The following is a 24,688-nucleotide window of genomic DNA, read 5'->3' on the forward strand; positions in this document are numbered from 1 at the left end:
CAGGCACTGCCTTTCAAAGCAGTGCCTCCCAGCCCCAATCCAGCCAGTTAACACAAAGCCACTAAGAGCTCAGCATGTTCCCGTGACTAGTACCTAACATAGATAACCCACCAGAGTCACCAAAGCTGTTTATGTTCCAAAATGTGGTCAGAAGCCAGGCAGAAAGGGGTCCAGATAGTCAGTTTCATTCAGGAAACCCTGAAGCTGAGACACCACTACCTGCTCAATCATCTTTTGTGAATGAAAAAGAAGAGTGGATTCCAATCTATGCCAGGCCTGCCTATCACTCAGACCTGGCACCAAATGGCCTCCCAAGCAAACCAACACACCTCTCATACACACCACTCACACCACCATCCTCTCACTGGGTGTAAGATGGATGGGTCAGGGATAGGAGTCCTTATGACAACCCAAAGGGATGACCCAAAGAGACCTAGTCTTTGGTGTTTCCATCTTTGGTGATGACTCAGCAGGGGTGACCCACCCCATGGGTCAATCTGGGAGGAATCTCTCTGCCTCCAGAAGTTGTCCCAAGTGGTGAGGCTTTCTACCAGTGCATTCATGCACAGAGCTCTCTTCCCTGTAGGGGAGACCCTGTAAGATGAATAGCAGGAAGAACAAACAGAAAGAACAGAAAGTGCCCATATTGCTCTGTGTTAGCAGAGTATGTTGCCCTCTTTTCATCAGTATTGAAGAGTTTGTGAAACAAAAAGCAAAAACTTCAAGGTGAAGACTGATGAGTCAGTAAGAGCTTAGACTCTGCAAATGTGATAATGGCATCTTGTTGGACTGTGCCCTTGTTATTTTTAAAATAATGGCTTGTTCATGGGCTAAAAATAAAACATTCTATTTTTCTTCCAAAGCTCCTGATTTTATGCAACTATATGGGAACTGAAATGATTAATCAGTATTATAATTGATAAGATCAGACGGAAAGCTCTTCAACCTCTCCAGACTGAGAGCAAAATCCAAAGTCCAGCTGAAATGTCTGCGTGACTTCCTCTTTGCCGACGATGCAGCTGTCACTACCCACTCTGCCAAAGATCTCCAGCAGCTCATGGATCGTTTTAGCAAGGCCTGCCAAGATTTTGGACTGACAATCAGCCTGAAGAAAACACAGGTCATGGTTCAGGATGTGGACTCACCTCCCTGCATTACAATCTCTGAGCATGAACTGGAGGTTGTCCATGACTTTGTGTACCTTGGCTCAACGATCTCCGACACTCATTCTCTCGATACCGAGCTAAACAAGCGCATTGGTAAAGCAGCTACCATGTTTTCCAGACTCACAAAGAGAGTCTGGTCCAACAAGAAGCTGACGGAACATACCAAGATCCAGGTCTACAGAGCTTGCGTCCTGAGTACACTTCTGTACTGCAGCGAGTCATGGACTCTTCGCTCACAACAGGAGAGGAAACTGAGCGCTTTCCACATGCGCTGCCTCCGACGCATCCTCGGCATCACCTGGCAGGACAAAGTTCCAAACAACACAGTCCTGAAACGTGCTGGAATCCCTAGCATGTATTCACTGCTGAAACAGAGACGCCTGCGTTGGCTTGGTCATGTCGTGAGAATGGATGATGGCCGGATCCCAAAGGATCTCCTCTTTGGAGAACTCGTGCAAGGAAAGCGCCCTACAGGTAGACCACAGCTGCGATACAAGGACATCTGCAAGAGGGATCTGAAGGCCTTAGGGATGGACCTCAACAAGTGGGAGACCCTGGCCTCTGAGCGGCCCGCTTGGAGGCAGGCTGCGCAGCATGGCCTTTCCCAGTTTGAAGAGACACTTTGCCAACAGTCTGAGGCTAAGAGGCAAAGAAGGAAGGCCCATAGCCAGGGAGACAGACCAGGGACAGACTGCACTTGCTCCCGGTGTGGAAGGGATTGTCACTCCCGGATTGGCCTTTTCAGCCACACTAGACGCTGTGCCAGAACCACCTTTCAGAGCGCGATACCATAGTCTTTCGAGACTGAAGGTTGCCAATACATAGCATACATAATTGATACATTTGGATTTATTTAGTCTAGTAGATGGGCAGCCCAATCCTGAGCTGCCCGGCGTGCAGGGCTGCAGAGGTGCCGAAAATGACTGCCTCCAGCATCAATCCAGCGTGCCCCAGGCAGCTATCACTGCCTCCTCGGGACTTTTGTCTCCTTCCCCCAGGTAAAGTGAGTAGCCCTGCAATGGGGCTACTTGATATTATGACGACCCGAGGGTCAGCATAGAATTTAGAGCTTCCACGTCAGCGAACTGGAGTGTCCCACCTTCCTCCTATGATGGCTTTCCTCTCATTCGGAGGACAGGGCAACAGGGCAATGGTGATGTACCATTGCCCCACCCTGCTGGTGTGCTGGCTATAACTTTAGATAAAATAGAGATAATTCAATGCTGTTTTTTCATTGCATTCTGCATGAAATTACACATTGATAGATATATAATATGATGGTATTATTCAAAAATACCAAGATTTTAAAAACTGTGGTCAGTAGTGTGTGTGCATCACCCAGTACAGCCCAGACCCCCTGCAACCCACTAGCAATGCCATTCAGAGCAGCATTCCTAAACATTTATGGAAAAATTCAAGGAATTATTGAAGGGGGAATTTCCCCAGATGCTTTCTTTCATACAACACTCCTGTATACTACGAACAAGTAAAGAGGCTTTCTCAAAGACTTGGAAACTCTAATGATCCAGGAGATCTCAGTGGCAATGCGAGAAGCAATGAATTTAACAAACTGATTTGAACAGCCAAATCTTCTACACAGGGAGGACTGTAAGGCAAACCATCTGCTAGGCGAGGCTTGGGTCATTAGTGGGGCACAAGAGACCAGCACAGTGGGCAAAAGGTTTAGCTGTGCCTCCTCCCTTCATATGGGGCAAGATGTCTGTCCCTTGAAGCTGCAAACCCACCCCCAAATAACCTCCACACCCTACACAGGAATTAAACCAGTTAATCTTTTCCCACCACTTTGTCTCCTTAGAAGAAAACATGTCAACTGCTAAATTTCTTAATTATGTGTCAGGCCACTGTTAAAGGCACAGCAGCAGGGTCAGGAAAAAATGAGGCAATCATACTCGTCCCTGATCTTATGCAGGACTCTTGAACCTTTGAAAACAGCGTGGTAGGCAGCAATGTAATATGTGCCGCTTCCCCCCCAACAGAGGTGAAATTATGGCTATATTATATTTAACAGGTGGGTACAATGGTCCTATTCCTCCCAGCATAACATTCTTCACTGTAGCTATTTTCCCCAGTGTCTAACTTTTGACTGTGAGCCCCTTTGGGAAAGGGCATCATTTTAAATTTATTTTCTTTATAATTTTTAATTTCTTTCCTATGTAAACAGCTTTTTATGTAAACTGCGTGTTATTATTTAAAAGTGGTACAATAATAAATGGTTAACTCTGCATCTGATTCATTTATGCCACTCATATTAACCCTACTAGGGGCAAAAAGGAAACCCTCAACCTGCCTGGTTTGTCCAAAGTTCCAATTTTTGTCCTAGACCAACTCCCTTCTACAACTCCTTGTTTCTTCAGGACAACTCAGCAGTAACCCCATACCTTTAAATCCCTTGACACAGCAGGAAGGATGCAGCCAGCTGTCCCTGGCATCCCTCCTTCTCTCCCTACTGTAACAAACATGATCCCAGATGTGAAATAAAAACTGAATGGAAGAAAACTTGGCTGGTACAACTTCCTCAGCATCAGGACATTTAAAAGTAAAAGGCAGATCTGGTTGTGACCTGGCAACTGCCACTGTTGCTGCTATAAATCTCTAAACACATTATAACATGGACTAGCAAGATGTCCACCAATGATGGGGAAGTATATGAAAAAATAGCTATGAACCTTGTGAGCTAGTGGAAGATTCAGCTGACTCATTGTTAGTGCTGGGAGTTGGATTCATGCTAATTGGTATGAGATGAAAACTGCAATGGGTATATTGACTGATGAAGTCACAAAGGTACTGAAGACTGAACATCCAGCCACTTTTCCCTGTGGCTCTCTCTGAGTTGAGGGGCAGTTATGGAGGCCTCCTCAAGGTAAGGCAATGTTTGTTCCCTAACCTCAGAGTTGTCCTTACCTCAGTGCTCGAAAGTTGGTTAGGATTGTGACCTGAATTGCTTATGTTTGGGCCTTTAGAGCAGTGATCCCCAACCTGGAGTACATGTACCTCCAAGGTTACTTGTCAGGACCTTTGGGGTACTTGCAAAAGAATGGAATAATAGCAGAAAAAGGCAGGTCTGTATTAGAATGCCCTTCAAGGCAAGGCAGGCAGGAAGGCAGCTAGCTGGCTATGAAAGCCTCAGCAACTGCTAGTTTCTGGTCATCAATTCATGTATTATTGCAGTGGTTCTCAAACTGGTGGGTCACGACCCATCAGTTCGTGTATAGGTCCCCCCCTCGCTTTAAGGGGTGGAGGAAGGGGAGAGGCAGGGAAGCGATCCCCAGGTTCACGTCCGTATTGGTGGGGTGAGGGAGGGTGCTTTGGACTAACATTAGGTAGGCAGGGCTGCAGCAGGCTCCAGGATGTGCGGGGAGCCCTGCGTAGCCCTCCACAGTGCCCCCCGAGACTTGGAACGTACGGAAAAAGCGGGCACAAAGCACTCTGTTTTGCAGAGCCATATTGTACAGAAAATATACACTATATCTTTAAAAACAGAATCACATTATGAGAGGCATGTGGGAACTGAAACTAATCGAGGGAACAGCAGATTTACATCTCCCATCTCAGGGTATAGGCCTACTGGGTGAAATGGTGGGCAAAACCACCTGCAATATTTAAACTGTTGAGTACATGTAACTGAATCCATGTAAATTGCACATATGCACATATGATATGACTTCACTGTATATATATTCTGATGTGTGTGACAATCATTGCAAGGAGAAGGAGAGAAAGAGGCTGAGAGTGTGTGCATGTCAAAGTCTAGGTCCACATAACTTTCAAGATACCTGGCTGACCAATTCCAGTTTAGGAGATGGCCTGAATTCTTTGCAAACGTTACAATGCTATATTATCTTTCCCTTGCATGCCTATGCCAAAGGACATGGCGCAAAAGAAGTCCCATTGGCTAGTTCATAATTCTAGCATCTACATGCTATTGTATTTAAATGATTCTGTTGCCTTCAATTTTATGACAACATAGAATATATTTTCAGCAATGGGACAGAAACCTAGTGCTTGATTATTTGTTCTCCAATGTGCTGTGATGGTTAACTGCCCATAATGCCCATATATATGCTCATACAACATAATGATGATTTACATGCCATTCTTTACAAGATCAAAGGCAAACTGCTGTAATGTTTTTGATGGAAATATTTTGCTGAGAAGCACTAGTATTAATAAGTAACTTGTTGGCATCCTTCAGTCTCGGAAGACTATGGTATCGCGCTCTGAATGGTGGTTCTGGAACAGAGTGTCCTCTCCAGTGCACGAAGCCTGGGTAAAGTAGATATGGAGGATAGACTGTTACCCATGCAGCAAATTTCCCCTCTCCACATCGCTGAAATGGTCCAATGGAAAGGCAGAAGCCAAAACGGTTGGTTCCAGCGGCGTCACAGGAGTTGCCAGAATGTGACTGTGTTCAGCCATGAACTGCCTCAGGGGCTCCAGATTTTGCCTCGAGGTTGACTCCTGAAGCCTTTTGCATAACTGGATGTAGCCACAAGGCAGTGGAGGTTTGGGATCAGAGTTTTCCTTCTCTCAGATGAGCTGCCTTCAAGTACAGCCAAAGTGAGGGCCTATTCTTATCCCCCAGCCCCCAGGGGTTTAAAGTAACTAAGGGAGAATGAACCTGTATAATGTATGTAATTTCCATATGCTACTGATTCATCAGTATTAATGTGGAATTTATGGCTTAAACACTGAGCCTTAATTCTAACCATTCCTGGAAGACTGCTGCACCTTGCATTGAGCATGCACACATGCCTTTGCTGACCAGTCTTCAGAAATCTAAAGATGCTCAATTTGAAAGACATTGAGTAGGGGAGGGAGAACAGCTATTCTGAAGTTGATGCTCTTCTCTTGCTGGGACCTGCTGAGAAAGCTCATCCATTCTCCATGACACTTTCCCACAAAGACCAGGAAGCTTGACAACCTTTATTCCACAAAGGAACAAAAAGAACCAATTTTCTTTGGTGACATCCAACTTGTTGGTGAAGAAAGTGAAGACTGCAGCAGAAGTTCAGAATCAACACCTGCAGATCTTTCCAACACACAGCTTGACTTATCAAATCTATCTTGAACTGGAAAAGAATTTTTCAGCAATGCAACGTACTAGGATAGCTCCATGTTTGTTTACAAATGCCTGTAGCATTTTGGCCCACAATGCCAAATTTGCAATTGCACTGCCTCCAATATTTGCGCTACCTATTGCGCTACCTTTCCAGCACTGACATAAGGGCAACGCAGCTCTGAGGTAAAGGAACAAACATTCCCTTACTTTGAGGAGGCCTCTGTGAGTGACACCCAACTGCAGGATGCAGCACATGTCCCATTGGCACCTCTGTGCCAGTGCTGGAAAGCACTGACATAAGGGGTTAGGATTGCGCCCTTAGTCATATTATATTCAGTGGAGGTTACTTCCATTGCAAAGAACTGCATCCTCAGGCTTTGCCCGATTCATATATTAGTTCTGGACATGATTTTTTTTTTCCCCCCAAAGAATCTTGGGGTCTAAAATTTTCATTTCAATGGTAGGGTCTTTCTTTCAAATATATTTCATTAATACTTTTTCTTAGACTGGAAGCTATGGATATTCTTAAGCAGGGGTGTCCAAAGTTTTTGGCAGGAGGACTATATCATCTCTCTGACACTGTGTGGGGGGCAGGGGAAAAAAAGAACTAATTTATATTTAAAATTTGAATAAATTTATATAAATGAATATATTAAAGATGGAACTTATATGAATGAATGAAGGTCTTGCAAAAGCTCAAGGCCTATAAAAGGCCTTGCACAAAGCAAGGTTGGCCTTTTCTTTGCTGCTGCTACTGCATCACAGATGTGAAACAACAAGCAGTGGAGGGAACCCTCATCCACAATTCACGTGAGATGTCAAACAGTTGCCCTCACACTGAGAGCAGTTGTGTTGGGTCAGTGTGGGCTCCAACAAATCTCCATTGGCGACTGGGGGCTCCCTAAGGGCCGCATTGAGAGGCCTCAAGGGCTGCAAGTGGCACCAGGGCCGTGGTTTGGGCACCCCTGTTTTTAAGTATATTTCTATTCTATCATAAAGATACAATTATGATTTTCTATCATAAGTTTTATCAGAGATTTATGATTTTCTAACATAAATCAAGTTTGCCTGGCAAATAATACAATGTACTCCTATTTCTATATAGAGCAAATGACAAAAATGAAACACAAACCACACAGTCCTAGTACCTGCATTGAACCATTTTGTCACACCTATTTCAACACAATGGGACATCTACCAGGTTACATAACCTGCAGTTTCAACAGGAAAACAGAAGGGGAAAAACTGTATAAACTGTTTACCTGCCTTTCGACCCACTAAGATTGTGTGATTGTCCATTACATTACCTCTTATCAGGTCAAGTACAGAATCCTAATGTCACTGGCACAGTGCAGTAGCTCATCAGATAAGTGCCTACATTTTTCTGAAAGAGAGTAGTCTTTTACTACTACAACCAGTCCACTTGACCAGAAGCACACATTTTTAAAATGCAAGTAAACTACTCTAAGTACACTTAGAAGTAGGGCATCCTTAGGCAATGATCCTTAAATGCACCTAGTACAAAGTATACTGTATTTAAACAAATTCATTGCCACTTAATTCTAAATAAACATGTATAAGATTGGGGTATTAGGGCAACTCATAATTCTTTGAGGCTGCAGTCCTAAATTCATGTAGTAGAAATGAAGTCCCTCAACTGAGTAAGACTTTTTCTATGTGCAGGGCTGGCCCCATATGTACATATGATGCAGGACTAGCCCAAGACCTCTTGATCCCCACAACATCATGCCAAATGCTGCCCCACCCGCCCTTCCGGATGATGTGCCAGCCTCTGCTCTGTCCACTCTCCAACATTCTAGCTCAGCACTCTACTCCCTTCCACATTGCCTGTTCCTGTCTTTCCCCCTCTTCCTTTTCCAATCCAGGAAGAGGAAGGAGAAGCAGTAGAAGCAAGTGGATGGACAGATATGGGCACTCCCTAGCAGTCTGCTGCCTGAGGCGACTGCTTCAGTTGGCCTCATGGATTAGCCAGCCCTGTCACAAGGAAACCATTTCGGATGCTTTCCTAAGGGACACTTTTATCAGTTGTGTATTTTCCACAACTGCTGTTTGTGTTGATTAACACAAAAGGCTATATGCTGACATTCAGTATAGCAGTACTGTAACTCATGTCTGGTTTCTATTCTGCATTACAACAGTCAGAAAGGATGGATTTCAGACAGAGAGCTATTTTCAGATGAGATTGCTTAGACTGCAATCCTTACCATTACTAAAAACATAGAGAAGGACATTCGACCTTGTCATGCACACTCATTTGGTATAAGTCTCACTGAAATAAATAGTACTTATTTCCAAGAAAATATGCTTACTGGTAAAACATGAGTGACATAGAAGTAAATATGATTAGACTTGCACTGCACATACAGCAGACTTTCAGGTGCCTGGAGGAGGGCTTTGTGCTTAGAATCAGGACATTACTGCAGATGCTAATGGGAGTGGCTCCTTGGAGTTCATCAGCATTACTTCCAGGCAAGTAACCCAGGGCCTAGGAGAGGGGGGTTTGTACCCGGGGGTAATTTGTACCAAGGGGGTAATTTGTACCCGGGCCCAGGGTCAAAAAGGGGACCCAGGAATCAAAGGAGGGGGCCCCAGAAAGTTCCTAGGATCTTACAACTTCCTATCTCACCTGAACTTGCTGCCTGTGCATGATGCTGAAGGCACAACCAAGGGCCTGCAGTGTCAGCTGCTGCTGCAAGTCATACACACCAGGCCCAGGAATGCATCCATGACCCTCCTTAACACAGTGTCAAATTTAGGAGGAAACTGGCCTGCTATAGGAGCTCTTTGGTTTGTGGCTCCACTGACCATGAAGAAGTGTATAGGAGATCAGGGACCTGGCTGCAGGGCTACAGCTACTGCAGAAGTTCATTGTGGTGCCCACAGCACTAGTGTGAGTCCAACTATGAAGATGCTAATTTTCTGCAATGGATTTTCTATATTTCAAAGATTTTAGAGAGGAGTGTGTTTGGTTTTCCATATTTATCTAGCTGCCACTGACACATGGTCAGGTAGACCTGGGCTCCACATCAAGAAGCCTGGCAGACCTGGGCTCTAAAGACTGTTCTGGTTGTTAGCACCCTCTCCCTGCCATTCCCCCCTCCCCCTTCTGGGAAGGGGCCCAAAAGAAACTTCGTACCCCCTGATAAAATTCCTCTAAGAGGCCCTGAAGTAACCCATAGACTTGGAGACTTTTGAAAGTACCCTCAGCATCCCATCAGATTTACACTGACATATTTTCCAACCCAAGAGTGATAGCATCTACAAATAGGGTATCTCGTATGCAAAAAGTGCATGTTCTCCTTCTCAGCCTGCTGTCACCACTTCTGTTCCTGAGACACTTTCTCAACTTTCAAATATAAGTTTTTTTGTACTTGGGGGGGGGGGAACAGCACGGTGTCTTCATTGCTATGATCAGCAAATTCTCCTGAGGAAGAAGCAGAAGCCCAAAGCAGTTGGACAGCAAACTGGTTGCTAGAAAAACTCTTCCCTGCAGAGTCTCTTTATTTATATTCTCCCCCCCCCCCACCGTTGCTCTCAGCCAGAGAGAGGCGCCTGTCACCTCCAGCTGTCACCACAGCTGCCTCTCTGCAAAGGATCCCCAAACTCTCCAGGAGCACTGCAATCTAGTAGCAGCGAACAGCTCCCTAAGGCACACAACAACGGCTACACACACACACAGACAGTGCTTTTCCACCCACTGCCTTCTTGAAGGTGACAGATTCACTTCATTCATCATGGATCCATTGATTTGCACCACTTGGGCTGTGCTGACCACTCGAATGGCCAGTAGCACCCAGGCCCGACCCAAGTCATTTGGCCACCTGGGGCCAGTTTCAGAGGGGCCACCCCTGCGTCTCCCCCCCCCCACTTAAGCCAAAACCAACTCCTGGGTGCACAGACCCCTCCCACCTTCGGATGCAGCGCTTCAGCCTCAACCCCCCTTCCTTCATCTTCTGCACTGGCCCTTCCTCTGCCACCTTCTCCTCCTGGTCGAGGCCAGGGATCCAACGGGGCATCATGCAGGCGTTGCCCCTAAAAGTGCTGCCGGGCTTGTGGGATCCACCGGGTCCCACTGGTGGGTGAGCTACGGCTGCCCCCCATGCTCAACGAAGCCTCCTGTTGGCAGCTGGGTGGCATAGCAACTTTGCAGGGGGCAGCGAAGCTTTCAGGCAGGCAAGGCAGCCGCCTCTCGGAGTGAATGTGAGCCCCGCAGGCAGCCTCCGTCAGGGAAAGCACTGCTGGGGCAGGCCACGATCACCCGCTTGGGTGCCGCCTCTCGCTCCCTCCCTCCCGCCCCCGGGAGGTTTTGCAACCTCCCTTCTCTCCAACTGGGTCAGAGTGGTCTCGCCTCGGAGTGCATCGCCCTCAGCCGGGACCGTGCAGCCCGAGGGAGGCAGGAGAGCCCCTGACGCTGCCTGGGAAGGTGGACTCAGCCGTCCTCCCCTTGCAAGCAGCGCTGGAGCAGCCTGGTCCGGCCTGCCTTCCCGGGATGCCTGATAGGGAGAGCAAACAGCGAAGCCCCCTCCTTCCCGCCCCGTCCCTGCCAGCAGCCTGCCTCCCGTTGCAACATCACCCGGCCAGAGAAGCGCCCCCGCCCCGCCGCCAGGCAAGGACCTGCCTGCCCTCTCACCCTGCCGGGAGTCCAGCCGCTGCAGCAGCCCCTCTCCTCCTCTTCCCCCCCGTCGCTGCGGGGAACGCTCCGAAGGCAGCACCTCCGCCGCCGCTTTCTCCTTCTGAAGCTCGGGCTGCTCTGTGGAGGTCTGGCCGGAGGAGGAGCGCCGCGTAGGGAAGAGGGGGAGGGGAGGAGATGGGGCGGGTATGGTGGGGCCGCCCCTCTTGATCGGACCACTGGAGGAGGGCGAGGGAAGCCGAGCCACGCTGCTCGCGCCCGGAGCAAGAAGTGTAGCTGTCCCGGTGGAAAGGGACAAATGGAGCTCTTCCCCGGGGGGGGGGGGGACGGAAGTGGAACTCCGGCTACAATCCTAGCCACACTTTCCCGCGAGTAAGCCCCATTGACTGACTGACTTCGAGTCAGACTCAGACAGGCGTAAGATGGGGCTCTAAGGCTCCCTTTTATTCTAGCCCCGCTTTTAGCGAATGTTTTAAGAAGGGTGCACCGTGCAGTGCTCTGGATTGGCTGGACTGAAGGCAGGGTATGGATTTCCCTTGGGACCCCTCCACTGCTTGCCGTCCCTCCCTCCCCTTCCAAGCACTGGATGCGGTAAAGGGCACCAACGCTGCAGTTTAGGGTGTGCGCGCGCGTGTGTGATGACACTTCATATGGTAAGAAAATAAGAAGAGCGCCGCTGGATCAGGCCATAGACTCATCTAGTCCAGCTTCTTGTATCTCACAGTGGCCCATCAGATGCCCTCCCTTGCATCTGGCATTCTGAGGTAACCCACTTCTAAAATCAGGAGGTTGCACATACACATCATGGCTTCTAACCCGTGATGGACTTTCCTCCAGAGAAATCTGTTCAATCCCCTTTTAAAGGCATCCAGGCCAGATGACATCACCACATCCTGTGGCAAGGAGTTCCACAGACTAACTACATGATTAGTGAAGAAATATTTTCTTTTGTCTGTTCTAATTCTCCCAACACTCAATTTTAGTGGATGTCCCCTGGTTCTGGTGTTGTGTGAGAGGGAAAAGAACATCTCTCTATCCACTTTACCCATCCCCTGCATAATTTTGTAGGTCTCAGTCATGTCCCTCCCTCAGGCGCCTTTTTTGAGCCCCAAACGCTGTAGCCTTTCCTCTTCCCGAGGAACAGCCGTGGACGCCTGCAAGCAACTCAAACCACCACTCATCTGGTGTGGCCCCTTGGAGACAAGAGCATTTCTTGCAACAGAAGCTCTGGTAGGCCACTTCATCATCAGCGAGGAGTGTGACCTACACCAGAGCCCTGCCCATCGCCCCCCATGGTCCACTCTGACGGTCCTGCCTTGGATTCGAATCCTGCGGGCTTTGATTCGCTGCAATCGGCGGCCCGCCCCGACTGAGGCTGCAGCCCCACACGCGCGTCTCTTGCTAGAAGCCCTGCTGAGCCAAAGGGGGCTTCTCAGGAAACACGCGTCTAGGATTGCGCGGAGGATCAAGAGTGAGCTTGCGTTTGCCCCGATGAAAAACAAAGCGGTGTGTTGTTGGGGGGAGCGGGTGAGTTGTGTTGAGTTGTGTTGTATTAAGTTGTGTTGTTTTGCTTCCCCCCCCCCAATAAGTTCAGAGATCGGACAGGGGATTTGCCATACATTCGAGGGGTGAAAATCGGGGGGGGGGGAGCGAAGCTCAGAGCGTCGCAAATAGACTTGGACTGGGAGCCTGCCGGGGTCAAGGAGCAAGGATGAACTGCTGCAGGAAGCCAAGGGGGGGAGGAGCTGCTTGGGGGGGGGCTTGTTTGAAGCAAGCGCGGAGGGGATGGACAGCGGAGATGGGCTCCTGCATTTGGCCGGCAAGGCCACCCACCTCCGAGTCCGCCCTCCCCTCCCGCCTTCCTGCTTGTCCTTCAGAAGGGGAGGGCCCTGGCCTTGGGGATTGAGCCATCAAGGGCTTCCTTATCCGTGCTCCTTCGCCTCCTTTCTTTCTTTCTTTCTTTCGCTCTCCTTGGGGCCGGGAGCTGACAACTCCCTGCAGTTGAGCCCTTCCTTCGGATGCAGCCACACTCCCGGACTGCAGAGGCAGGGGAGGGGCAGGAACAAATGGGAACGTCTGATGCGGGGCCAGGAGGACTCCTGCAGACAGAGGAGGTACAGGGAACGGTCAACTCCTTCCCTAGATGCCTGGAAGCCCTTGAGTGGTTGTGTGAACCTGTGGCACATTTCTTCATTGGCTGCATTTTAGGAGGAAACGTTCTCTCTAGTCATTGTATAGTTGCAGATTATGGTGACACATGACCGCCCTTCTAAAGGCTGTTCACATTACCTTACGATTTATTGTGCTGGACTAGGGCAGGGGTGTCAAACAGTAGGCCCTGGGGTGGACTCGGCCCTTGGAAGCTTTTGATCCTCAGACTCTCAGCTGCTCAGCAGTGCTGAGCTGTTACTGCTGAAAGCGCAGCCCACATGAAAATTGGGCTCTCCCATATCTTGAAATATGATCAAGATTTGCGCATTTTTCTCTTCTGTCATTTGCAGCTAATCCTAAATGAGAAAAAGTGCTTATTTTTTGTTATGATTTGTTTAATGACATCACTTCCTGCCTATTGACATCACTTCCACCCTCAGCAGGCATGATGAATGCTATTTGGCCCTCTGTATGAAACAAGTTTGAAACTGCTGGACTAGGGTGACAGAGTGCCTATACAGAAGACCCTTCTGTTTAAATAAGCCTTCTGAGTTCTCGACCTTTTTAACATATTTTCAACATCTTTTAATATTTTTTAAATACTTGGTTACAGGCCTGATTCTTTTATGATTTGCTGCTTGATGCTCTTTTTACCTGACTACTTTTTATCTGACTACTGTTTTATGATATGTGTTAATATGCTTTTATTTGTTTTTTAAATTATGTTTTTAATATGTTTTAACCTGTTGTAAGCCGCCGTGAGTCCCTTTGGGGAGAAAGGCGGGGTAAAAATTAAGTTGTTGTTGTTGTTGTTGTTGTTGTTGTTACTTTTAACCATTGAATAGAAAAGGGAATTTTAGCAGGTGCAGCTCAACATGGAGGGGTTGAAAAAGCCATTCCTGCCAAAATTCCCTCTTCTATACAATGGTTAAAGATATAGGCAATCTGTCTTCCATTGTTAGTGGTCACTCTGTGTTAGACACTCTTCTAAGCCTGCAATCCTACACACACTTACCTAGGACTCAGTTCCTTTGAACTTAATGGGATTTATTTCTGAATAGACATTCTTAGGATTGTACTGTAAGATTATCATTTGTATTCAGCATTTTCATCAAGGAAAGAAAAAAAATCCCTAGTGTTTTCAGTGCACATTTGTTGTTAAAATGTTGGTTCCTCAGAGTATAAATCGAAAACATGGTTCCCCCCCACATACATCTTGATGAAAATGCCATATTTACAATATACTTAGAAGTAGAATAGGAATGCTATTCTTGATTTTCACTAAATACTGTTCCCACTACAAACATTGTTCTCTTCAGATACCACAGAACTTCACATGGTTCTTGCAGTGAGGGCAAGCCATTACATTTGCATGGGAGGTGGGGTGGATGGTACAGCTTTAGCAGTACAATTCTCATTTCAGTAAAGCTTGCCCTCCTAGCAAAGTTTGAAGAGAAGGCAAAAGAAAAAATAAACAGGGAAGGCAAGTATTCCTATCACTGTTTCATTGATACAAGATTAAGACACGGACTTGCTGAAGGTCACAAAGTCTAGAGCAAAACCAACACAGATATTTGGAATCTTGTTCTGTTACCTTATGATTCAGTCTGCTTTTTTGTCTCACAGTGTCTGGAATAATTGAAGAAGGAAGTTCAGAAAGCTACACTTTTCATAAAAGTCCTGAAGTTCTTTCAAGTCCTATCAAGTTCTTTGGCTTCATAATTCAAGACCACTGCCATAGAAAAAAAGAAGTAGGCTCTGGAGATAAGGCTCTAGGAGATGAAAGTTGAGAGGAGGTTTCTTACAGCTGGTGTTGACATACTTTATCTATCCCCCCCTCCACTGACCCCCTCTCCCAGCAGACCTCAGTTGAGCAACTGACATGAAATAACTGCTGATAGGAGAGGCATACCATGAGCTGAACTAAGTAGAATGCATTAGAAAAATAAGTTTCTTTTTGTTTTTAATTTAGGACTTCCATGCATTATGGCTCCGAGATGTGTGTAGATGGGTACATGATGTCCACACGGGTACATGATGTCCACACTTCCAGCGTGGACATCATGTACCCATCTACACACATCTTGGACATCACATCTCCGACATCACTTCCAGTGAAACACACATCACTTCCAGTGAAAACGTGAGGTTGCTCCTTCATGTATGAGATTGCTGTGTGAGCAGTTCAGATGACACAGTGCATCTCTAGAGAAATTTCATTACCAGATGGAAGAAGAACTGATATGTGGGCAAATGCAAATGGTAGACCATGCTAGAATCCCTAGTAAATCATGATAATGAGTTGAAACAGAGGTAGAATGGGGAACAGCAAAACTGTATGGAATACTAAGGCTGCAATTATAGAAATGGGTTCTTGGGAACAGAAACTCCACATACGTCAGATGTTTTATTGACAGAACCATGGACTTTAAATTAGTCATGGCATGTTTTTCTTTTTCCATCTGATATCTTACACATTTGCAAATGCAAGAGATACTCTGCTGATTCACCTTCAAAGGACTGCCATATTTAGCTTTTCAAATATCATACAAGTTTTCCTCCAGTTGCTATCTAGTTGTCAAGTTAAAAATCACAAATTGCTATGCAGCCCAATCCTGTGAGTGTCTACTCAAAAATAAGCTATAACTGTTTGCCTTCAGGGTGCCTATATAGACCCATAACAGACAGCTGCGTTACAGCTAGACAACATGGTTTCCTAAGACAATCCATGGGGATATTGTAACACAGGGAAGGACAGAGAAGTTTGGAATCCTAGAACATGAAGCAAGGCACCTGGATAGAAATAATGCAGGGCTTGTGAGAAGACAAAACCAGACTGCCCTGAACAGGAAAATAGACCTTTTGGAACCAGGGCCTCTGAGACTAATTTTATCAGGGGGTACAAAGTTACTTTTGGGCTCCTTCTCAAAGAGGGAGGGGGTGAAACAGAGTGGGGGGTGGTGATGGGGGCAGAATGGGAGCAGAACAGGTAGGGAGAAAGTGGCAACAGCCAGAATAGTCTTTGGAGCCCAAGTGTACCAGTCGTCCCAACGCAGAGCTCAGGTCTACCTGCCTGCCCAGCACTGGCAGCTAGATATGGTAATACAGAAAACCAAACACACTCCTAAGTAATATCCTTCAAATATAGAAAATTAATGCAGGAGATTAGTATCATTGTACTTAGGCTCACACTAGAATGGAAAGTGTCCTGTGTACACCAAAAATGACTTCTGCAGTAGCTGCTGTCACTGAGCAACTATACATTCCTTCATGGTTAGCAGATCCACAAGCCAAAGAGCTACTGTAGCAGGTCAGTTTTCTCCCAGATGTGACTTTGTTAAGGAATATATGCATTCCTGGGCCTAGCTTATAGCACTAAGGGCCTCCATGTGCCCACAGTAATGCCCCCAGCATCCCACGTGAGCAGTGAGTCTGGGTGAGATTGGAAAATGTAAGATCCCAGAAAATTGCTGGGCTTTCTTTGGCTCCTGGGCCCCCTTTCTGACCCTGGGCCCAGGTACAAATTACCCCCTTTACCCCCCTCTCCGAGACCCTGTTTGGAACACACTGACCTGTTTTTTCACAAAAAAAATAACCTTTTAAAGAGAGTGGATGTGAAAATTAACAGGACACAAGCTTTTAATTAAATGAGTGATAATTGGGATACACAAAACAGATTTGAAATATGATCTGCCTTTTTCCTTAGGGAAAGTCTAAGAGGAGCCCCAGCTTAGGGAATGCAGCATGTTTTGCTTCTGGACAATGATAAAAATCCAATGGAGACTGTGTTGATCTGCAAGAGTTTAGCATACCCACAAACAGCCATACCAGCAACCAAGAAAATCTGTTCTTGAATTAGTTACCAAATTGGGTTCTAGGCGTGGTGCACAGTGATGCATACAGTGATGACCTCCCCTACCCATCTCCTTAATTTTAGGCATTATATCAGTTTTATGACCCTACATATATCTAGTGAACACACCTGCCCAACTTTAAAGCTGAAAATGGTGTAAAAGAGTTCATGAACTTTGTGCAGTCAGCTGGCAAACATAAGACAGACAGATCACTGTTAATAATTGTGAGCAGTTTGCCCATGGTTACATATTGTTTGCATTTGACCTGTCCCCTGATCAGAAGTATGCTGGCCAATGCTGCCATGAAAACATGACACCTAAGGTCTGAAATACATTATGCAAGGACAGATTATGTCTGTTTTTGAAAATAACGTTATTGAGATAGTCACAGGAGGAAATGTTTGGCATGTCATGAACATCCTAGAACATCCTAGAACCGGTGTTAGCCACAAACTTTTACATGCAAGACAAATTCTTGTCACCACTTTCCAAAGATAGACTCCCTCAAAGATGAAGAGCTGTCATGTTCCAACATGTGTCCACATATCCTCCTATATATACCAACTGTGGGCAACCAGGGGATTTTCTTTAATTCATATGAGTTTTATATATATATAAAGTTTTATATATATATAAAGTTTTATATTTATATTTATATATATATAAATATATATATATATATATATATATATATATATTATATATATTTATATATATAGTTTTATATATATTTATATTTATATAAATATAAATATTTATTTATAAATATATAATAAATATAAATATATAAATATAAATATATATATTTATAAATATATATTTATATATTTATATAAATATATTTATATTTATATATATATATAAAGTTTTATATATATATAAAGTTCCTCCCTCCACTTGTGCAACAAATGTGCAGAGAGGGAAAAAAGACAGTACCCATTGGTCACTCTGTGATACCAAAGCACTGAGTAGGCCACACATTTGTCATTAATGTAAAGGGACCCTATATCCATACAGCTGTGTGTTATTAGCCCTATACAATCAAGATCTTTTGCTGTTCAGGATTCCCAATCATACAGAATACAGAATATAAAATGTTTTTCTTTTATATTTTAGAGAATTGATATTCTACCTTTTCAAAGACAGCTCAAGGCAGCTGACAAAGAATTTTAAACAATCACAATAAACGAACACCATGAAATAATACAAAATGCAGCGATAATTCCAAAGCATAGTTCTTCGTTCTTATAGCACTGCTTTTTCTCTGACTATCCACGTAGAAAATGATCAGTCACACATTTTGTGTTTTTTAAAGAACAGTCTTCCTTTACAGTAATAATCCACTGGTCAACATTTGGACATAAATAGTGATACTGCAAAGATTGACTTCAGATGCAAGAATGGAGTCCATCATTCCACCACCATCAAAGGGATACCTGTCATCTACTGCTTTCCTCCTCCTTCTAGGCTGAAAAGGTTACTGCCACTAACTTTCTATGGTTCCACTACTGTGGCTTCTCAGCCTGGCCACTTGAGGGAAACTTCACCCTTTTCCTCAGTCTTGGGTTCAACCATCATATAGTGTTTGGAACCAAAGGAAATATAGAATGAGCCAACTCCTTGCCCAGAGTAACTGGCTTGAGGGGAGACTCCTTGATTCAGGGTTTGCAGGGGGTGGGGATGGCATCATCATCATTGGTGATGGTGATTTGGAATTACTCTGCATGCCCCCTTCCAGACCCTTGAGTTGGCCGAGCTTGGCCAATGCAACTCATCTTCTCCCTGAGCACCAACCTATCTCCCCTGTGAGTGGCGCAAAAGTGCTTTACAGTAATTTGGATTAGGCCCTTAGTTTCTTAGCCATCACACCACACATTACTACACATCACTACACCAGCTTTGACTGGTGACTACTACACAAGGTTTGAGTCTTGCCTTCTCCCTGACCTACTAATTTTCGAAGTGGAGGAACAAGCCAATAAGTTAAATGTACTGACTGAAATACTACACTTCAGACATGGGCTTACCACCTTACCTGCTGTTCATGAGAACTAGGGTTAGAAGAGATACAACTGAGAACTATTTATTGATTAAGCCAGCGTTTGATAAAGTTGCCCTGCGACCTGAACTTTCAGGACATCTTTTATTTACAAGCTATTGTGCCATTTCCTCAAAGTCTGTGCTGAATGATACAGAAAACCAAGCCAGCATAGTTACAGCAATGATTCTAATTTACAAACTGCCAGCTTCTAATTAACCTGCTATCGACTGTTACTCTCTCAAAAAGTGGGATCTGAAGTACTTGCAAGTTTGGTTTTAAGAATGCTTTGTGTGGATCCTGCTGATCACATTTTAACATCATGAGCTCTATTTGAAACATCTATTACATATCAGAGATCATAGATAGCTTTTAACATGAGCAGCAGGGCAAAAGGCTTGCAGTTTGAGGACTTAAAATAGAAGCTGCTCATGAAGGTGAGTCCTAGTTTCAGGAATTTCAGGAATGTAGCAGGCTGCCTCAGTTATTTTCTGGTCCAACCCAGTCAAAACCTGCCTGGTGCCTGAAGTGGCTAGGTGTTGTGTGCTTTTTCTTTTTGTTGCACATATAGCACACTGTGCAAAAATTTTCATTCCCATTTTTGTGCCAATCTTTCCCTACCTCCCAATCAGGTGCTGATCCTTCCACATGACTAGTTCCATGCTGGTATATAATATTAACTGGTGAATTTGAATTCACCGATGGAATGAACAAAATATTGGAAATCAAACTTGCTCTGGATTCCAAAATACTGTGAAAGTTTTCTTTCCAAAGTCTATCATACTTGGCATCCTGTACCACCCACCCAATTAAGGTAAGTCTATCTGGTTTTTAATCTGGGTCCCGTTAGGGAGAAGGGCGGGATAAAAATAAAGTTTTATTATTATTATTATTATATAATTTCAAGTCACTTACACAAGACATAACACTTAGGCTTGCATGTACTGATCTCAAGTGGTCTGCACAGCAAATTGGAGAAAATGTTGATTTAGATAAGGCAGGAGTATGTAAGAATACTTTCAACACGGTGTCAGCTGTTTTCTCCCACTTTTGGTATAGTGTCAACCAAGGAGCATTTGCTGCTGCTTTGCAAAAATGCCCATGCAGCTACCAACAGCTCTACAGAGTTCCCTCAGAGCCTTGTTAGTAAAGAAAAATTAATCAGATCCATGACTAACTCGCAGTGACAAAGGTTTGACTGTGGTTTCTATATGGGAAAAAAAAGGGTTCAAAGAAATGGAACTGGTGTAACAGTTGTAAAAATGTGAGCATTTGCTGCTAGGGAATCAAATCCAAGGTGGCCACCTGGATGCTTTAAAAATGGCTCATGCCACCTTGAAATCATTGAAAGACACAACATGTGGTGTGTAATGTGGTCCAGAAAATCAGTTTTATCTCAATCAAACTTTTTTAACAATATAAAACTGCAGTATGGTTGAAAAGTTCAAGGTGGCCAGCACAAGATATTCTGGCTTGGGTTGGCTTCGCTCTTATTACAAGCCTTATTGGGTAACAGTTTTCCTTTGTGTACATTAGATCTGTGGTCTTCAACCCCTTTCATGCCATGATCCCAACCAACTAACCAACCAACCATGAGACTGGGGACCCACTCTCAGTCCTGGCCCCCTCGGGGACCCAATCTACCCACCTCCACCCTGCCCCATTTCCCCCTACCTCTTCTGTCTTCACAACAACCCTGTGAGGTAGCAATCTGAGTAAAGCTGGCCTTAGGAGCTGCAGGACAAGACAGCAAGAAGAGGCTGTGCAAGAATATATCAAGACCTTGGTTTTGATATGGCAGTACCATTACTGGACTGAATCCAAGCCCTCTCCTTCACAAGTTTTGAAAGTTTGCTGCAACCCCCCAAATGAGGCTTGACAACTCTATTGGGGTCACAACCCAGAGGTTGAAGAACACTGCATTAGATCATTCATGAACTATATCCTGTTTTGAAAACTCATTTATTTCAAAGAAGTGAACATCACTCCAGGCACCGCAGAATGCATCTCTGAACAGGCAAAAAGACCTCTATAATACACAGATACATCTTATGTGAGGACTAGGTTCTACTGTTAGCGTATAAAGCTAAAATAATGTATACTCAAAATTGCACACGCTGGAGCAGCCAAGGAGCAGCATATTTAAAGTGTGACTTTGAAATGGAAGAATCTTTTGAACTACTTCCGTTAAGCAAAGTGCCCTGCAATCATAAATAACCTTCTTCCATTTGATGCCTTCTTCCATTCTGTGTAATACACATGCTGCGAGGGCGACAACACCTATGTCTTCTGCACCAATGACAACAGCATCCTTTTGTCCACTGCTCCTGCCTGTGACAGTTACAATTCAGGATGCAATCTCAGCAATGCAGACTGTCAAACAGATATGACTGTTTGACAGTCTGCATAGTCATGACTACAGGAAGCAAAGGACAGTCTAAGAACAGGGTTCTGTGTGGCTTCTGGAGAACTGATGCAGTTAATGAAATGTGGGCCTGAAAGCAGCTAGCATAGTATTGACATTCTAGAAACATGGACTGCGTTTCCTGATCAATATTAGTAATGAAGTGTCATTAACATCATTTGTAATGCACTTTGTACTGAATCTTTCAAGGAGATAAAAACAACTAGAGACCTGCAGTACCTTAAAGACCTACCCATATATTTCAGTACAAGCTTCTGCAAACTATCCTCCACTTCATCAAATGATGCATCTTCCATGGAATGAGGTCAATAAGGCACAAACCATGAATGGCGTTGTATTATTGTCTGGTGTAGTTATTTAAAATTATAATACAGTACTTCAAACAGGCAAACAAAAATTGATATAAACTTGTAGGACTTCACCGAGGAGAAATTTAAATTATAAAAATTGCACCTTGCTTTCCTGTTTAACTGCCTGAAATACTTCTCTGATAGGTAAGCTGGTCTCATAGATTTTTCTGTAGGCCAACATTTGGAATAGAATCTACAAAATATGCATAAAGATGCTTGGACAGTGACACCTAGTGCTCTTCAGCCATGCTCCATAAGGATTCACGTAGAATTTAGCCCAAATGTACAGAGAAAAGAAATACAGTTTGAGAAACATCGTTTTTCCTGCAACCAAGTTAAGAACATAAGAACAGCCCCACTGGATCAGGCCATAGGCCCATCTAGTCCAGCTTCCTGTATCTCACAGCGGCCCACCAAATGCCCCAGGAAGCACACCAGATAACAAGAGACCTGCATCCTGATGCCCTCCCTTGCATTGACATTCTGAGGTAACCCACTTCTAAAATCAGGAGGTTGCACATACGCATCATGGCTTGTAACCCATAATGGATTTTTCCTCCAGAAACTTGTCCAATCCCCTTTTAAAGGCATCCAGGCTAGACGCCATCACCACATCCTGTGGCAAGGAGTTCCACAGACCGACCACACGCTGAGTAAAGAAATACTTTCTTTTGTCTGTCCTTACCCTCCCAACACTCAATTTTAGTGGATGTCCCCTGGTTCTGGTGTTATGTGAGAGTGTAAAGAGCATCTCTCTATCCACTCTATCCTTCCCCTGCATAATTTTGTATGTCTCAATCATGTACCCCCACAGGCATCTCTTTTCTAGGACGAAGAGGCCCAAACGCCATAGCCTTTCCTCATAAGGAAGGTGCCCCAGCCCAGTAATCATCTTAGTCGCTCTCTTTTGCACCTTTTCCATTTCCACTGTGTCCTTTTTGACATAGTTCTCTATCTATGGATGAATGTATATTTCCCACATTTTTCCCACAGTGGCTTCTGTTACTAACAATGTTTCCAGCAACACTTTAGAACTTTAGGGTATTGTATACTTAAGCTGATGCAATTTTATTTATGTTTTCACATTTTTATACTGCCCTTCCTCCAAGGACCTCAGGCTGGTGTACATAGTTTCTTACCTCCTCTCTGTCCTCACAACAACCCTGTGAGGTAGGTGACACTGAGAGATAATGACTGGCCCAAGCTCACCCAGGAAGCATCGTGGCTGACTGGGAATTTGAACCTGTTCTGTGCTAGAACAGAGTGCAGAAACTGAACATTCACTTTGTGTGAAGCACCATGAATGTGGATGGTACTAAATAAAAATTGTATTCTTGATATTGTAAACAAGCTTCAGTTATGGTGGAGCGTTTGTGGGGTTTTCTAGTGGTTTGGCAAAAGACAATTCCGTCTGCATAGTTGAAAAGGTAGAGTTAAAATCTCAAAGGGGATATATCACTGGCTAGTCCCTTCAACAAAATTGGGGAGACTATGGTATGCTAGCACCATCTACTGACTATTTGGAGGAAGCAGCAGAGTAAAGCTTGAAAAAACATTTGGCCAAAAATAAATGAAAAGGAAGGGAGGTGATAGGTCTCCTCCCATATCTCAAAATGACAAAAGTTCTAACTTCATTTGAGAGTTTTGGAAAAGGTGAACATGATTTGGATAAACAGCACCTGATGCCACTATGAATGGACTATGGGTGGCACACAAACCATCTCACTATTTGAAAGCTTAAAAAGAATACACAAGGAACAATGTTACGTCAAGGGGAGAGGATCCCAGTAGTGTCCTTCCTCCTCCCAACTCACCCTTAATCTGGGGGTAAAAGTAATTGCTGCCACTACCAAGGCTAAAGCAGGTAGAGGAGCTTCTTTGGAATTACTCACTTCCAGTAGTGGTGGGAGGGGTGGGGGTCCTCAGTTTCCAAGGGGTTCCAGAACATGGTTAGGTTAGCATAGGACCAGTGGTCATGGGGATGGGGCAACCTGCTCTCCATGGAAGCAGCAGCAGGTTAAATGTAAGGAAAACTTATTAAATCAGGAGTAGCAGACAAAGGGGAAGTTACAGGAAGACATCTGCAATGAGATTTAATTGATGGAGAGCCCAGGCACAGTTCTTACACCACAAATTACCATTGGGTAGGCAAGCATGAAAATAAGAAAAAATCTAACACAACTTCCAAGACAAAGACAGAATCCTATGCATGTCTACTCAGAACTAAGTCCCACTGTGTTCAAGAAAGATGTGTGTGTAGGATTGCAGCTACAATGTACAATGCTATGCACACTTGCCTGGGAGTAATCTCCATTGAATTCAGTGGAATTTAGTTCTGAGTACGTAGGATGGTAGTGTCAATTCCTACTTAGTCCAGGTGAGGATTCCCATGATCCATAGCACTTTTCTCCTTGAAAGGTGGGTTAGATCCTGATACTACCAATCACTCAGCAGCAGGGTCAAAAGCATCCTTCAAGCTTAACCTTATACTCCCTTTGTTTGATGATTTCACTATTCTACCACATTGGAGAAGAAATGGTCGCCTAGGCATCCTGACCATCCTGTATCTTTTATGCAATCCCCAAGGATGTTGTCAGCATGTTCCTTAATTGTCCCTGTTGTTCTTCTAAGAAAAAAACTTTATTAGCTAATTTTATTTTAAAAGTGACTGCTTCCATGACTTGCTCCTATTCTTTTCCTTGAAGGCCATAAAATACTTCAAGGTCAAAGTAATATTTTTAAAATTACTTCTTTCACTTTATTTCAGCATTTACAGTAACAATAATAACAACTAATTGATCTGTAAATAATTAACAGCCCAATCCTGAGCTGCCTGGGGCACGGGGCTGCAGCAGTGCCAAAAATGGCTGCCGTTGCATCCAGCGCACTACATTGGCGGCTCCTCTGGAGAACGGGGCTTTTGTTCCCTTCCCCTGGGTAAAGCGAGTAGCCCCGCAATGGGTCAGCGGAGAA

The 24,688-nt window shown here is 44.7% G+C and overlaps 1 protein-coding gene across 1 annotated transcript in view; it reads right to left on the reverse strand.

Annotated features, from left to right (window-relative positions):
- The window catches only part of GREB1L (GREB1 like retinoic acid receptor coactivator), a 192,079-nt gene extending 181,075 nt beyond the window's left edge, over positions 1–11,004 (reverse strand). The window contains exon 1 of the mRNA XM_066625247.1: positions 10,898–11,004. The gene's annotated coding sequence lies outside the window, so the exon portion shown is untranslated. The remainder of the gene's footprint in view (positions 1–10,897) is intronic.
- Positions 11,005–24,688: the final 13,684 nt, after the last annotated feature.

Source organism: Tiliqua scincoides, chromosome 4, assembly GCF_035046505.1.
Source record: "Tiliqua scincoides isolate rTilSci1 chromosome 4, rTilSci1.hap2, whole genome shotgun sequence".
Lineage (NCBI taxonomy): Eukaryota > Metazoa > Chordata > Lepidosauria > Squamata > Scincidae > Tiliqua > Tiliqua scincoides.